The sequence below is a fragment of the Calidris pugnax genome, unplaced genomic scaffold, assembly GCF_001431845.1.
Source record: "Calidris pugnax isolate Ruff unplaced genomic scaffold, ASM143184v1 scaffold20, whole genome shotgun sequence".
Taxonomy (NCBI): Eukaryota; Metazoa; Chordata; class Aves; order Charadriiformes; family Scolopacidae; genus Calidris; species Calidris pugnax.
The window spans coordinates 32715447-32732166 of record NW_015094510.1 but is presented as its reverse complement, the minus strand read 5'-3'; positions in this window follow the sequence as shown (position 1 = coordinate 32732166).

Sequence of the window (16720 nt, the reverse complement as noted above, 5' to 3'; positions counted from 1 at the left end):
GAAACTCAAATTTGACATTTAAATTAAAAAATCCGAAGTTAGACATCCAAATACACTCAGATATTCTGATCTAATAAATTGTGAGCTGGCATGAAGTTCCTTCTTGGATGATGTGTAGGGAAAGCTCCAGTCTCAACCAAATATTACTTTATATGTTACCATGCCATGGAGTAAAGCCTGACTGGAAGTATTGCTCAGGTGTGTGAGACTCTATCCACATCTGCCCTACTCTACCTTTATCTCTAGCAGTATTAGAAAAACAAACTAAGCACAGATAATTGCTATAGAATCAGATAGTAGAGTTGGCAAGGACCTTAGAGCTCATCTAATTCCAACCCCCCTGCCATGAGCAGGAACACATTCCACCAGAACAGTTTTCTCAAAGCCCCATCTAACCTGGCCTTGAACACTTCTAGGGATGGGGCATCCACAACTTCTCTGGGCAACCTCTCTCTCACCACCCTCAGAACAACGAATGTATGAAGGAAGTTTTTCCAAATGCTTAGGCTGCATCTGCCCTGCTACTTGTTTAGGTGTATGCTGGGAAAGACACAAGCACAAGTGAACTCTAAATAACTTTAACTTACAGCACATTTAGGGCAGGGGACAAAATTGTGTTAGTAAACTTGGTGAAAACAACCTTAATTATGGAGAAAGGCAAATCAATTGGCTTGGGTGATGTGGCTGGTGAGACCGCTGTCAACTTTTGCCAACCATCTAAGTCAGAAAACAATAAATAGCGGAAATAATAGCCCCTCCATGGGAACAAATCCATTGGCATCCAATACCATGATGAAGGCTGAGCCCAAGGTGGAATCACCAGGTGTGTACACCTTCCAGGACTCAGGTACATTGACCAGTTGACATAAAGTTTCTTGTACTTCTGAGTCTGTGATGCTGACCACAGCTGGACCAAAGGGTCAGGGAACTTCCATTGGTGTGAGTGTATTCTGTACAAAGTGAATGAGTATGTTAGAAGTATAGAAACCTTGAAACAGAAAGTTATCCACCTGCTATGCTCATACTCTTCAGTAAAAAAAAATCTAAAATTTATACCAATCAGTGAAGTAGTTCTTTTTTTGCCACTACCTAAACCTAAATTCGTCCATAATACAGACCATAAAGAAATAAACAAATGTCCTTATGAAAATTTAGGGATAGACAGTCTTAGTATCTCAGCTAACTCCTTTGTTAAAGTACAAAGATAAAACCAGACAAATACTTATATTGGAACATGAAGTATTTAATAGTAAAATCAGCACCTGGATTTGCAACAGAAAACAGAACTGAAGCCTATCCTGTAACAAGATCACAGGTGAAATGTACACTTCATCTTTAAATTTCACTAAGGTAGCAAAAAGCTGTATTGGGCACCAACTGAAAAATATGACATGTTCAGAGATGTGTATTGTATTTCAGTAACACACTCTGAAGTTTCCAAAGAAGGGGATTGCTTTCATTTGCTTTTCACTTAAAAGAAAGGTCACTTGTATTAGGTCACTTTGCTTCATTTGATGGGTTTTATTTGTTTTCAGGACCTCAGTCTCATATTTCGTAGCTTTTTTCACCCTTGTCATGGGGTCTGGCATGCCTTCTAAATCAGCAAGCTTTCTAAACACTAAACAAGGGATTGCGAAGAAAAAAGAAAAAAATAAAAAAGAAGAAAAGAAAGAAACGAAATATAAAATTGAGAGGGCAATGCTTATACCACCAAAATGATAAGCCTTTTATCTCTGTAAGAATAACTACAATTTTTGCTTACTGTCTTTTCTTCAGTCTGAAGCTTTTTCTCCTGTTGCAGTTTGATTCCATTCATTTTTATACCCCAGGGAAATAAAAGCACTGCATCACAAATCATGTGTGCCTACATGATGCAATTTTATGGTTTCCCAATGATCTGCCATGACTAAAAGCAGTTGCTATCATCCTTACAATCTCTTTCTCTGAGCTGGCTTGACACATTCAAACATTCGGAGAGAAGAATCAAAATTCTAAGACTTTTTGGACTTACTGTTCCCTGTAGGCAATGAGGAAACCATACAGTATTGTTGCCAGGCCACTTCTTAGCATAATAAGGTCAGTTGCATACGGTTTTAAGCATTCAAACCACCAAAAACAAACTATAAGGATTTCTGTAATTTCAGTTTAGATTAGTCCAGTAAAACTCAACTCTTTAATCATTTTCTATTGGAAGAAAAATGCTTCCACTATGCGTTGATTTCAGCTTTCTGGGATCTTTAACACCAAAATTGTATGAGAAAACAGTTGTTTGTATCTGTCACACTGCTAATGTTCTTAGAAAATAAGAGATCTAATTATTAACCTTTCTTTCAACTAATTCCTAGAAAGCCTAGTTGATTTAAGGTGTCAATAGTTTAAATTAATGTTTTCAATAATTTGTGTTGTGATTTTGCCAGGTTTGTCATTTTTATCCAACATGACAACATAGCTCAAACTGACATACTCACTTCTTGAGTTTTCATCACTATAAAAAGCTACTTTTCCTTTATAATCCTGTTTTGGTACTAGATCTTAGCTAGTGATCATTTCCAATAAAATCTTTCTCGGGTTGTTCATTGACTTCAGATATATTGTGGCAGTATCTAGCATCCAAGGCTTCCCAGTCTCCCTTGTTTTCCAAGGTCACATCTTAGTGTGATATAAGAAATTCTAGTGTTGCATAATTTTGGAACATATTTTTTCCCTTCTTTGTACCACTTAAGAATTAAAGTTGCAAAGAGTGCCTAGGGAATAGTCCTCATTAGTAACTTAAGGCACTATGTGCTTGATTCAGTCTTCTAAACACAAAAACTTTAAGCCTCACTAAAAAGAATAGGTTCCCAATTAATTCAGTTGTCCAAACCTGCGCAGCTTAGGGCCTTTTCAGTTGCATGCAGACATCTTCTTTACTTTGTGCAGCCAGTTCAAAAGATTGCAAGTCTCTAGTAGGTTATATCTTTTGGGCCCTTGCAGACATCTCTGCTATAATCAGGTAATTCAAATGGCAGTGTTTAAATTTAAGCAGCTGAACATTACCCTGGGAGTCAGTTCCTAATTCAAACTGAGAGTTTACAGATCTAATGCAAATTTTGTAACCTACTTATGTTCTGTTTTGACAACCTCTTAAATAAATGTGAATTTCTTTTTTTCTGTCTTAGAGGATATATGAAAATTTAAAAATACACTACTGACTGTAAGGCTTCAGTGGTTAAAGCTGTGTAAACACTTAGGAAGGATCCTTTTGATGTCACAGACCAGATCAATAAAAAAGTACATCTGTGTCTTCACTAAAACTTACATCACGCAAAGTTTTGCCCTCAGATGAGAGTGTCTTCAAAGCTGGCATTGCAAACGCAAATGTGTTTATAGCAGAATATGACAAAGATAAAGCAGAGATAATCATGTTTAGATTACATTTAATGCTGCATGGAAATAATACTGTCCACTAGCTTTTGGAATTTCAGTGACTTCATGCAGTAGTTAATATGTAAGATATCATGGCCAGGTATTATATTTGTGAGTTTTCATGTCCATGCTTAACTTCCATGTAATATGCAGAGGGACACCAGGAGAGAAACTAAGCTGATTCATTCCTGACAAAGGGAATATATCATTAAGAATAGCACTTGCTAACATTAAAATAAGTAGAAAATGCACTGAGGGAATTTGAGAAGGCAGCCAATAATTGAATTTCCTATTGAAGGAACAGATGCAATCTGGGTAGCAAGAAAATACAAGAAGCATTCTCAAGGAAAATTACATAGTTCCAGAACTGGCGATATCTTCAGCTTCTGTCTGTGTCTTTGTCAGTATCCTTCCAGGTAACATATCTGGCAACTGCATGTCTTTGAATGGTATCTCTTGTTCCATCCCACTTGTACAAAGTGTTTTATATTTACAGCATCACTCTAAAAATGAAGTTTCTTCAGCCATTTAAGTTGTGTTTGGAATTCCTGGAAACTGTGAAGAGTATGAAAAGCAGTATCTATGATAACTTTTTAATTTTTTTTTCTAAGCTGTATTTATTTCACTACTATAATATAGCAACTGGAAAGAAATACTGAAATAAAACAATATCTGAAACTTTGGTATGATTTATGTAGTTATATGTATTTGAGCAATACATCTTAGATTCCTTTAAAATTAATAAATAAAGTAGGCACTTTCTGGATATGATTTATTTTATTTCAGTGTTTATAGTTAGATGAGAGGAATCTCACATACTCTCTCTTGAAACTTAGCACTGCCATGATGTCCCTGATGAGAGCCCTAGTCTCCTGAGAAAACAGCAACACTCCACTCTCCACAATTAATAGCTTACATTGTCTTTGTCAATCTTCTAAATGAGAAGATGGTGGAAGACACAGAGAAGGTGGAGTTGCTGAATGCCTTCTGTGCTTCAGTCTTCACTGCCAAAGCTGGCCCTCATGAATCCCAGACCCTGGGGGCAAGGGAGAGGGTCTGGAGAGAGGAAGACTTTCCCTCTGTTGGGGAGGACTGGGTTAGAGACCACCTGGCCAAACTAGACATCCATAGGTCCATGGGCCCTGATGGGATGCACCCACGAGTGCTGAGAGAACTGGCAGATGTTATTGCTAAGCCACTCTCCATCATTATTGAGATATCTTGGAGAACGGGAGAAGTGCCTGAGAACTGGAGGAAGTAAATATCACTCCAGCCTACAAAAAGGGCAAGAAGGAGGATACAGGGAACTACAACCTAATTAGGCTCACCTCTGTCCCTGGGAAAGTAATTGAGCAACTTGTTCTTGATGTCATCTCTGAATACATTGAAGATTAAGAAGTTATTGGAAGTGGTCAACATGGATTTACCAAGGGTAAGTCAATCTTGACCAATCTGATAGCCTTCTACGACGTTGTAACTGGATGGCTGGATGAGGGGAGAGCAGCAGATGTCATCTGCCTTGACTTCAGCAAGGTTTTTGACACTGTCTCCCATAATATCCTCATTAGAAAAGTAAGGAGTGTGGGCTAAATGAGGGGGCAGTGAGGTGGATTGAGTCCTGGTTGTGTGACAGGACTCAGGGGGTTGTCATTAATGGAGCAAGGTCAAGTTGAAGGCCTGTGACCAGTGGTGTCCCCCAGGGGTCAATACTCGACCCAGTCCTCTTCAACATATTCATCAATGACCTGGACGGGGGGACAGAGTGTATCCTCAGCAAGTTTGCTGATGCTACCAAATTGGGAGGGCTGGCTGACACTCCAGAGGGCTGTGCCGCCACCCAGCGCGACCTGAACAGGCTGGAGAGCTGGGCAGAGAAGAACCTATGAGGTTCAACAAGGACAAATGTAAGGTCCTTCACCTGGGGAGGAAGAACCCCAGGCACCAATATAGATTAGGGATGGATCTTCTGGGAAGCACTACTGAGGAGAAAGACCTGGGAGTCCTGGTAGATAGCACATTTTCCATGCGCCAGCAATGTGCCCTTGTTGCCAAGAGGGCCAATGGAATCCTGGGCTGCATAGGGAAGAGTGTGGCCAGTAGGTCGAGGGAGGTCATTCTCCCTCTCTACTCTGCAGTGGTGAGGCCACAACTGGAATACTGCATCTAATTCTGGGCTCCCCAGTTCAAGAGGGACAGGGAACTACTGGAGAGAGTCCAACGTAGGGCAACTAAGATGATTAAGGGATTGGAGCACCTCCCTTACAAGGAAAGGCTCATGGAGATGGGTCTCTTTAGCCTCAAGAAGAGAAGGCTGAGGGGAGACCTTATTTATGTTTACAAGTATCTAAAGGGCGGATTGAAGGATGTTGGAGCCGGACTCTTTTCAGTGGTTTCCAGCAATAGGACAAGGGGCAATGGGCACAAGCTGGAACAGAGGAAGTTCCATTCAAATATGAGAAAAAACTCTTCACGATGAGGGTGACGGAGCCCTGGAACAGGCTGCCCAGGGAGGTTGTGGAGTCCCCTTCTCTGGAGATCTTCAAGACCCGCCTGGATGCAGTCCTGAGTAATATGCTCTAGGTATTCCTGCTTTAGCAGGGGAGTTGGACCAGATGATCTCTAGAGGACCCTTCCAACTCTGACAGTTCTGTGATTCCTACAGTGCAAATAATTACACCAGTACAATACAGCCATTTAAAATAAATCTTACAGAGTTTTTGTAAATTACCATTAAAATATTCTTAATGAAAACAGGGTCTTACAGGGAGCTGAAATAAGAAAATGGTTAAAAGAGAAATAAAAGAATACACAAATAAGAATACATAAAAGAATAAACAAATAAAAGTTGAGATACTCATGGTCATTTTTGAAAAATACCCCCACTCTTCACCTCCCCATGTGTATTTTGAAAGGAAATATTAAGATAAATGAGGCATTCTGGATGTTAAACATTTCTGACAACCAGGTTATTTATTTAGGAGGCTACTTAGAAATAATCTTTACCTTTTGGACGGATTCCATTTTTAAACAGTTCATCAAGCATTCATGTTCTCTGTCATTCCCATAGTATTTATAAATGACTCTGCTTTCTTCATCTCCTCTATGGCTCCTCTTAGGCAACAATAGCATTCTCGAAAGCTATCTTCTCCTCTGTTTCTGTGCTCACCTAGCGGAACAATTGTGTGGAAAAAACAAATTTATTTGTTTTCTCTTCATGTTGTTGTTAAGACTTCCTTAGGGAGGTTAGAAATCAGTAACCAAGTATTTTTTTCGTCTAGAATTGCACAAAGTATTTTGTTTGGGGATATTTTAGACATCTTTCCATTAAAATGAAAAAATGACAAATAATATTTATGTTTGGGTTGGAAGGGACCTCGAAGATCATCGAGTTCCAACCCCCCTGCCATGAGCAGGGACACCTCCCACTAGAGCAGGTTGCTCAAAGCCCCATCCAGCCTGGCCTTGAACACTTCCAGGGATGGGACATCCACAACTTCCCTGGGCAACCTGTTCCAGTGTCTCACCACCCTCACTGTAAAGAATTTCTTCCTGAGATCTAATCTGAATCTTTTTTCTTCCAATTTATAACCATTTCCCCTTGTCCTATCATTACACTTCCTGGCAAAGGGTCCTTCTCCAGCTCTTCTATAGGCACCCTTCAGGTAATGAAAGGCTGCTATAAGGTCTCCCCGGAGCTTTCTCTTCTCCAGGCTGAACAACCCCAGCTCCCTCAGCCTGTCTTCATAGGAGAGGTGCTCCATCCCTCTGATCATCCTCGTGGCCCTCCGCTGGACCTGTTCCAGCTGGTCCATGTCCTTCCTGTGTTGACGACTCCAAAACTGTACACGGTACTCCAGGTGGGGTCTCAAAAGTGCAGAGTAGAGGGGCAGAATCACCTCTTGAGACCTGCTGGCCACATTTCTCCTGATGCAGCCCAGGACATGGTTGGCTCTCTGGGCTGCCAGTGCGCAATGCCGGCTCATGTTGAGCTTCTCGTCCATAAGCACTCCCAAGTCCTTCTCCTCAGAGCTGCTCTCCAGCCAATCTCCACCCAACCTGTATTTGTGCCTGGGGTTTCCACGTCCCAGGTGCAGGACCCTGCACTTGGCTTGGTTGAACCTCATGCAATTTGCACGAGCCCACCTCTCCAGCCTGTCCAGGTCCCTCTGGATGGCATCCCTTCCCTCCAGCGTGTCAACTGCGCCACCAAGCTTGGTGTCATCAGCAAACTTGCTGAGGGTGCACTCTATCCCTCTGTCCATGTCTCCAACAAAGATGTTAAATCATTTCATCAAACTTCTATTTTGAATTTCCTCCACCTATAGAACAAATCCATTACATACTGTGGAAGCAAAATAAGTAGAACTAAATGGTGGTAAACTAAAATGCAAGAATTTTCTACAAATAGCATTCAAGTTGGAATCATTCACTGAAGCAGATTAGTTGGTATTAGGGTATTTTGAAGAATGATGAATTTGAAACCAGTAAAAACATTTTATGTTCCCTTTCAACACAGGTTTTTTTATATACTGTGTGCATAGCCTCACGTTTTCCGTAAATCAGTCTTAAAATGGGAATGAAATGCTACAAAATTTCAAAGTTCATAAGACAAACAGAGAAAACACATTTTAATTTTTCATTGTAATTCATGAATAAAGAAAATTGCTTTACCAATGGCGTTTTCAAACCTGGTCTCTTTTTCTTCTCTTCCTTTTATTTTTTCACTTTTGGATTACTGTTATTGAACAGAAGCCCTGAGAAGTCATATCAAATCTGATGCTTGGTTCTGAGTTTTCTCAATGAAGAGGACTAAAACATGTACACAGAACATTTTCTGAGGGATTCTGTGACCAATGAGCAATATTACACTAAAAATAGCTATGTGAAATCATTCCGTCTTCTATTATTAAGGACATTTTACTATGGCATTTGTATATACAAAATATATCTCCTAAGTAGACTTACTCGCATTTTTTCCTATTTCTTGTAAACCAAAGAATGAAATTCATCACAGGACTGTTTGTTCAAAGTTCTGAGTGGAAGACTTTGGCTATGTATGAGTGGATATGTCCGAAGTTTCAGAGGGCATTGCAATTTCTCCTTTATGGATGGAACTGTCATTCAGGGAAATGAAACTGCTCTCCAAAATAGGCACACAGCAGTTTGGGTTCTTTAAGGTCAGGAATTTCTGGAAAATATCCAGATAGATATGCTTCCTTAAAAATAAGTAATTTATTTTCAAATTCATTGAAAATTATGCGTGATTTTTAAAATATATATCACAAGTATGGGAATTTACTTCACAATAAACTGTATGGAACTGCACTAAGATACACAATTTTTACTCTAATCAACGGAAGATTTGGAAAATTAATTTAAGCTGTCTACCTTGAAGAAGAGATGTAATAATTTTTAATGAAGAATATTACAGCTTTTTCCCTTTTTGGACAGGATAAATAATTTCCTACCCTATGCTAGTCTAGGTTATAAGACTGGAAAACTTGATTAATACAATATTTTGTAAATTTTAAATTCAAGACATTGTAGATATGGCAAACATGATTAAATGTTCCCATTGATCATTAAAAAGTGACCATAAAATTTTTCAGTGTCTTGTCAGCATGAAAGGAGTATTCTGAAACATTATATTCTTAATAGAATAACACAAGCAACAGAAATAGATAAAAGATTCTAGTATGATAGGTACACAGTGAATAAACTTTGTCTTATTAAAAATAATTTTACATCTGAGTGTGATTCATAGATTAATTTTTTATGGGTTTTTTTTCCCCTTTAATTTAACCACAGTAGTATCTTCCCACTCAGATCAGTTTTTGGTTGTGTGCAAGTAACATGCTTCACTCTTGGATGTAAAATTTCAGATAGACAACCTTCAGCAACAGGCTGAGTTTATTCTCTAGGTCCTGTTCCAGTCAAGCTCAGTTAGATCTTTATTATCTCAGAATGTGTAGACTATAGATAAACCAAAGATCTAAAGTTTAGATTTAGATCAAGCTCTTCTAAAATCAAGACTTCTTATATTTGTGGTGTTTTTTCCCAGATCATTTGATGGAGAAAATAATAAGGTTTCAATGGAAATGTAGAGTTCTACACAAGACAGAAAGGTGTCTTTCACCCTTTTCCATAAGACAAAAATACGGGGAGGTAATATTAACATATGAAATTAGCATGTATTTTTCCTATCGGAAACAAGAAGTATTCCAGGAAAATTTGAGACTGCCACAGCACACAGCCTGTCAATGTAACTCTAGTAAATATGCTTTTTAGTTTGAAATGCAAAAAAAGAGAAGTCATATTGGACATGAAGACGATACAAGGTGCTTAACAGCTCTTATGATTTAGATATGAGGTGGCTGAAAGCCCATCATTCAACAACCCTATTATTAATGCTACAAACAGAATCTCTTTGGTGTGTATCCTATTTCTTATCCAGCACAGGCTGTGAATTTCCTAAGTACCAAGCATTCACCAGATGTAGTCTTCTTTTATAGGGCTCTGTTTTCTGTCAATAATTACCATGCAACATGAGCCCTTGGAGGCAGATTCTGCCACTGGTTAGTCCAGCGTTGTTCTTTAGCACCTCCTCCAGTCCTGCTCATTGGAGTTTGGAGATACTTCCAAAAAGATTCTGTAAAGAAATACTAGGAAAACAAGTTGTTCAAAAAACATTCTTCTACTTCAAGTCCTTTCATAAATTGTGCTTATTTCTCTCAGTTTATGAGAAAAAATGGTGTTATTATTTATTTTGTTACCATTTATGCTATTTTCCTCCTCCACTCATATATCCACATTCACTTCATTGCATTTCTTTGTTTCATCTCCTTATTTTTGTGTTCATAGCCTGCTAGTTTGCAGGAATAGGAACTTGCCTCTTGAAAGGTTGCAACATAAGCAACCATGGATCATTCAAGACTGGAACTTGTGAGAGGCTGATATATATTAATAATCTCAGTAGTGCTGGGTACTATGCAAATTAAAGTTTTCTGTGCATATCCACAATTGTCCTGTACATCATGAGGATATTTTCAGTTCCCTTCTGAAGACAGCTGGTATACAAAATCTTTTCAGTTTGTATCTAATGGAGCTGTTACTCTAGCTGTTTAAAAGTGTTAAAGGCCACCTATTTTTAGAAGAAATGACAGTACTTAACCTTCCTCTGGTTGTCTATGGATCCTGAGAATCATGGTGTTTGTATATCTACACTAAGAAGTTATTTTTACTAAAAATATATGGACACCCTCACAACTATTAATTTTTGATAAGTCACTTTGTTCCAAAACTCCTTTTTAAGTTTCTGCCTTAGCCCAAATTATATACCTATTAAAAAAATTTAAAAATTGGAAATAAAAATTAATAAAAACAAATTTAAAAAAAATAAAGACAAGGAAAAGAGTGCATTAAGAAAGAACTTCTGGTGGATTTCTGTTCTTTGTCTATCTAGTATGACATATACCAAGAAGAATATTGCTTTGCTAAAGTTATGTGCTTTCTAACATCCATTTCCTACAAAGGCCATTAAAGAAAGATAAATAATTTGTTTAAATAAAGATTCCCAATTCTATACTCTACTGGAATAGGAAGCCATAAGCCATTTCAGGAATTACAAGAAAACATTAGAGTATTTTCTTGGAAACTGTATCATAAAGAAGCAGTCTTGCTAAGAGTCACACATAAATTACTGCCGAATTATGCCAATGCTAAAATGTATTTGTAAAAGTGCATACAATAAGTACTGCATATCTAATGAAATAAATGCTATTGCATGCAAGCCTTCTGCTTATGACAACATATTTATTACTCTTCTTAGGAAAGCTAAGTGTTCTGGGCATTGATCACTGCAGAACTTCATTGTCTTGAAGAGCTTTTCTCTAAAAACAATTCTGTTTCTTTAAAAGTAAGCATCAATGACAAATGCTAAATGCATGACTAGTCAATAACTGAGTAAGACAGCATTGCAGGCTTGCGAGCAAAACATTGGTGCAGCTTCAGACTTACCATTGCATAGTAGTAACAACCACCCTTTTCAAGAGTTGCTGAATAGTCTTGGGAATAAATTTCTATGGCAAAGCTTAGCTCACTTGGGGAAGAAATGGCCTCACTTGGCAAAAAAAATGGTATTGAACACGTTATTGTGTTTAACACAATACTGGCAGTGTGTGCAACTTTATATCACAGAAACTTCTAATGGTCTTTAGTATTAGTGTAAAATGATTAAAATTTGGCAGAACCTCTATTAGGAATTGTATACATACTATTTGTAAGCAATAAGAAGAGCCATCTAATGATCAGTTGTGTGCTTATATTGTTACATCACAAATCTTTTAAAGACTAGTCTTTGTTTAACTTTTTCTTTAAAATCTCGACTGTTTTTACGCTGTGTCAGTGAATCTGAACAATTTTCAGAAAAGAAGGTGTGACCCATTTTCAGATTAAGAATAAAAAGCAAAAAAAGATTTTGTCCACACAGTCACTGGTGCCTTCTTGGTTCTTCAGCTAACCATGTACCATTTAGTTACCTGCAAATGGATTGAGTGGTGCTATGGCATGCCCACCGTGGTATCTGAAATGTCTGCTCAGGACTAGTAGATATGGGGCAGAATTTTTACCTCATATGTTAGACATCTATGGTTAGGTAATTGAATCCTCTCCCAGAAAAAAAATTTGATTCAGTTAACGTCTAGAGACATTTTAGCTTCTGTGGGGTATTCTATCTGGCCTTCAGCTTGTCGTATAATATTGAACAGACCTTTCAAATGTCTTGTGTCACACTTACCATTCCTTCGCAAATTTCTTGAATCCTCTACAGCTTCTCAAATGGACACATCAGTTAACAAATGGATTGGTTCCTAACCATGTGCTTTAGCAAAAGCCAAATCACTCCATAACTCCATTCTGACTCCAGCTCAGAATTTACATCTCCACTACAGACATAATGGGAACTTATACTCCTACCCATATATGTTGACACTGATATATAAGTTTCTTAGTCTGGAAGTGAGTCCCACCTGAATGATATAGTGAAATTTAAAAATGATCTGCTATTTTTGCCCTTAACAGTATCTACTCTGTGATAATTTACAATATTCTAGGTATGATAAGTTCTTTATTGATGCATACTCGAAACTCAAAGAACTCCTATAACCATCCATAAAGAAGACTGGCATAAATTTTCAACTTCTTATATTATGATTTTTTTCTGCCAACTTAGGTACAAGTATTTTTACCACATGAAATACACAGAACTGTGAAGGAGATTGTCCTATCCAAATTAGTAACTATGTAACTATATTCAGAGCTTCAGCATGGCAATACATGGTCACAAATTGTAAAATGATTCTCTACAGTCACTCTCCCTCCTTTTGTTATCAGTTTATTTCCCACTAAGGATTAATTGAACAGAACCCCTTCAGTTCAAGTCTGAAATCTTTAGCTGAAAGTTATTCAAAATAGAATACACTTCAAAGCTTGTAATGTATTTTTTATTTAGCCACTACTAGTACCTATGAAGCTATTGATATCAGTTTATTAATATATAATATGCTTTATATATGTATATATTACAACACTGATATCTGCAGTCTGTCATCAGCTTCACTGACAGATAGAAAATTTATCAGCTCAGTGCAGTTTATGAATTTTGGTAACTTGTGCATGTATGAGTAGTCCTCTTTTAAGTCCAAACTGAGTAACACTTTATTCCAATATTTCTTGGGTATGTTATGCTACATTGAAAAAATAAGAAAAATAAAAAACTTCACAGTTTCTTGGAAGAACTCTGACTAATCAGAGAAATTTAATTTCACTTGCAATGAAGAATGATCTTAAACATTATTGTATCTTGTTTTCGCAGTATAATGAGAATATATAATTTTCCAGAAGTGCTGTTCTTGCATACAATCAATTCTGTGCTTCTACAACTGTGTTTGTAATTTCTTTAATCAGAATCAATCACAAAGTTCCATGCTTAGAAGTCGACATTGACATTCTATTTTTCACAGGTGTTGAAATTCCTCAGAGTTCAGTGGATATTATGGGTGTGTAGTACCTCTGTAAGACAGTCCATGAAACGCATACTTAAGCACCTAACGAAAGGTGACCTTACTCTCATAGGAGGCTGAGCATCCATATTGAAGTTAATGAAGCTGCAGCACTTACTACATCTGAAAATCAGATTAAATTTAGCCGCATAACTTTAAACTTAAAAGCAAGCCAAGTTCTGATTAACATGGAGAAAATTTTCACCTTCTCATCTTGTCATTACCCTCCTAACTGTCATCCACCTGTCTGCTTTTTTCTGTCCTGAAGGTACATCACAGGTGTGTGGGAGGGTTGGATTTTGGTGGGGTTTTTTTATCTTTTAAACTGCATGATTTCCAGCCCTTCACAATTCTTTGTGGGTCTTTTTTTTTAGCAATATTTTAGGTTGAATTATTCAGTAAAGGAAGGTATATTTCTGGTTTCCTGGGATGACTGGACAGTAGACTTAAACTGAAAGTTAGAAAAAGATGGTACACATCACACAAACAAGTACTATCTACAAGATTTGATGACCTCACTCACAGTATTAAACTGTGAACTATAGGGGTTTTTTTCCCTGTAGATTTATGAAGATTTTAGATCCAAATTTAAGTAGCTGTTTTGTTTCTACTGATTTAGGATTTGTTTTTAAAAAATACGTGCCTTATTCACTGGGAAAAGGGGCAAATTATGTAGAAACATGTCTGTACTTCTTTTAACATTTAAGTTTTCTGCTTTGGGACTTTACCGGAGGTCTTACAAGACCATGCTATTGCACATTGCTATTGCTTAGCTGAACAGTCACAGAATAATTCGTTTTAAGGCACCTCTACAGAAAGTCTAGTCAACTTCCTGCTCAAAGCAGAGTCACCTAGAGAAGGTAACTCAGGTTCTAAGCATCTCCAAGGATGGAGGCTCCACAACCACTATGGGCAACGTCTTCTAGTGTTCAATCACCCTCACAATAACTTTTTTTTTGGATGTTTAAATGGAATTTCTTGGATTTCAATTTGTAGTTATTGCTTCTTATCCTGTAACTGAATATTTAACATAAAGATCTGTAAATCAAGACTTCCATGCAATCAAACAATCCAAGCAAGTAAAGACAATCCTGAGAAGTTTTCTTAAAACAAATTCTTCCAGACAGCCAGTACAAAGGAAAGATGATACCTTTATTTGGGGCTGCTGCTGTGCCTGAATACATGAAATCTCATCCTGCGTGGCAGTGTAGAAGTTTAAAAAAATTCTTTGATCATTGCCTATTAATGTATACTCCTTTTCCTTTTGATCCTTTTCTATGTGATGATCTTAAGAAATTGTATTAAAAACTCCAAAGTCGTCAGAAAACCAGTGTCTTACCTGTTAGTTTCTTAAAAATAAATTTTGTTTTCTTTTACCTTTTTTTTCCAGCTAAATCTTTTTTCTCCCTGATGCACTATAGATTGATCTGTGCTCTCTGGATGGAGCTTTCCATAAACATCTAACAGATTTCCTCAGAATTTTACTTGGTTTTTATACCCCCAGTTAGTATTTATTATATTGGGACCACTGTCATGTCAAGCACTTAGCATGTTGGAATCTAAACACTGTTTTCACAGCAAATAGAAGTTAGGTCAGAGTTCATGCTGATAATCAATTTTAAGAAAATCCATTTTTTGATTTTTCTTCCTCTTTTTTGTGGTTTCTTTTTTTTTTTTTCATAAATACTTAATTAAATGAAACAATTATCTTGCTCTGCCAAATTGTACTTTTGCTATTGCAAATTCAAAATCTGAGGAATTAGTTGTGAACTTCACTTTTGAAGATGAAAGAAAAGTGTGAATTTTTCATATTATTTTTTCCATGTTCCCCTCCTGAACATGAGAAAGACTTTCAAATTCTACTTTTACTTGTAAGAATTTACTATAAAATCATGGCTTTCTAGCAAACGAGTACTGAAAATCTCAGTCTATTTATAAGGAAGTTGGTAATGAAACTTAATGTCACACTTGATGTCTTGATTTAATTGAAGAAGGACTATAAAATGATGGCAGATAGGAAAGAATTATTGCATAATGAATACAGAGAGAACACCTTGTTCTTTAAAGATTAGGATTAGAAAAGCTTCTGATTGAAGAATGTTGTTGGGTTTTGCTTGTTTGTTTGTTTATTGTATTATTTGTCCTTCTTTCCTCCCCCTGTCCTAATGAAAACAGGCTGTAGAGTAAGTTTAAATGACTGTTTGTCGTGGTTTCAGCTGAATTTACCAAAACCAGACCGACAGATGGCCCTCACCCTCCACCCCCCTTCCCCCAAAAGAGAGGAGAAGAAGAGATAAGGAGATTTAGAAGTTTAGAATCAACTACACTACTTTAATGAAGAATTAATATTAAAATAAAAAAGAGAAGAAAATAATGAAATGGATGCAATATATTCAGAACCGTATCAAGCTCCCAGGATGGCAATCACATCACCGGCAGGCACTGCGGAAGTCCCAGACTGGACTCAGCGATGGATGGGAACTGGATTCCAGCTCTGGAGTCAGGAACACACGGATTGGGATCAAAGGCAGATGAACAGACAGAGTCCTCTTCAGACTACCCTCTAAGGGGCAAATAACAAAAATTGGCTGATCTTGGTTGTTAATAGCAATAAGTATAAGCAAGAGCCTCTCTGCATACCATTCCTTGGCATTTAGCACAAACATTGGTCTTACCATTCTGAGAACGAGCAGTTTTCTCCACAATATGCCATTAATTTCAGAGAGTTAGAGAAGGCCCAGCTAAAATGTAAAATTACAGAACACAAAGTTGGTTCGGTTTTACTTCAAACTGGGACACTGTTCAACTCTTAAGTGACAAAACCCAGAAGAGATGGCATTTTCCAGCAGAATTTCCTTTTTTCAAAGCTTCCTGTGGGTCTAAGTTCAAATTTGAACACATTCAAACAAAGAGAAATTTCTGTGCTTAATCCTGATATTTAAGATTAGGGACGTTTAAATTAAGCGACTGATCTTAACACAGAACTTAAGTACACTGCAATAATATTTTAAGGACTGTTTTCAGGGACAGATGCTGGAAAAGAAACAAGCTGTAGAACTTCCCATCAAGGGAAGAATAAAGTGAATATCTGCTAGGAAAAAAAGTTCTATAACTGACAAGTAAACAAATAATGCTCTGTTGACTGTAAAGTAAATAAAGAGCCATTGTGTTCTTTTTGTATGGAATTGGAACTATTGTTTCAATTTAAATGTGAATGCAACTTGTATGATCTAAGTGCTTTGATTCCCCAAGCTGAA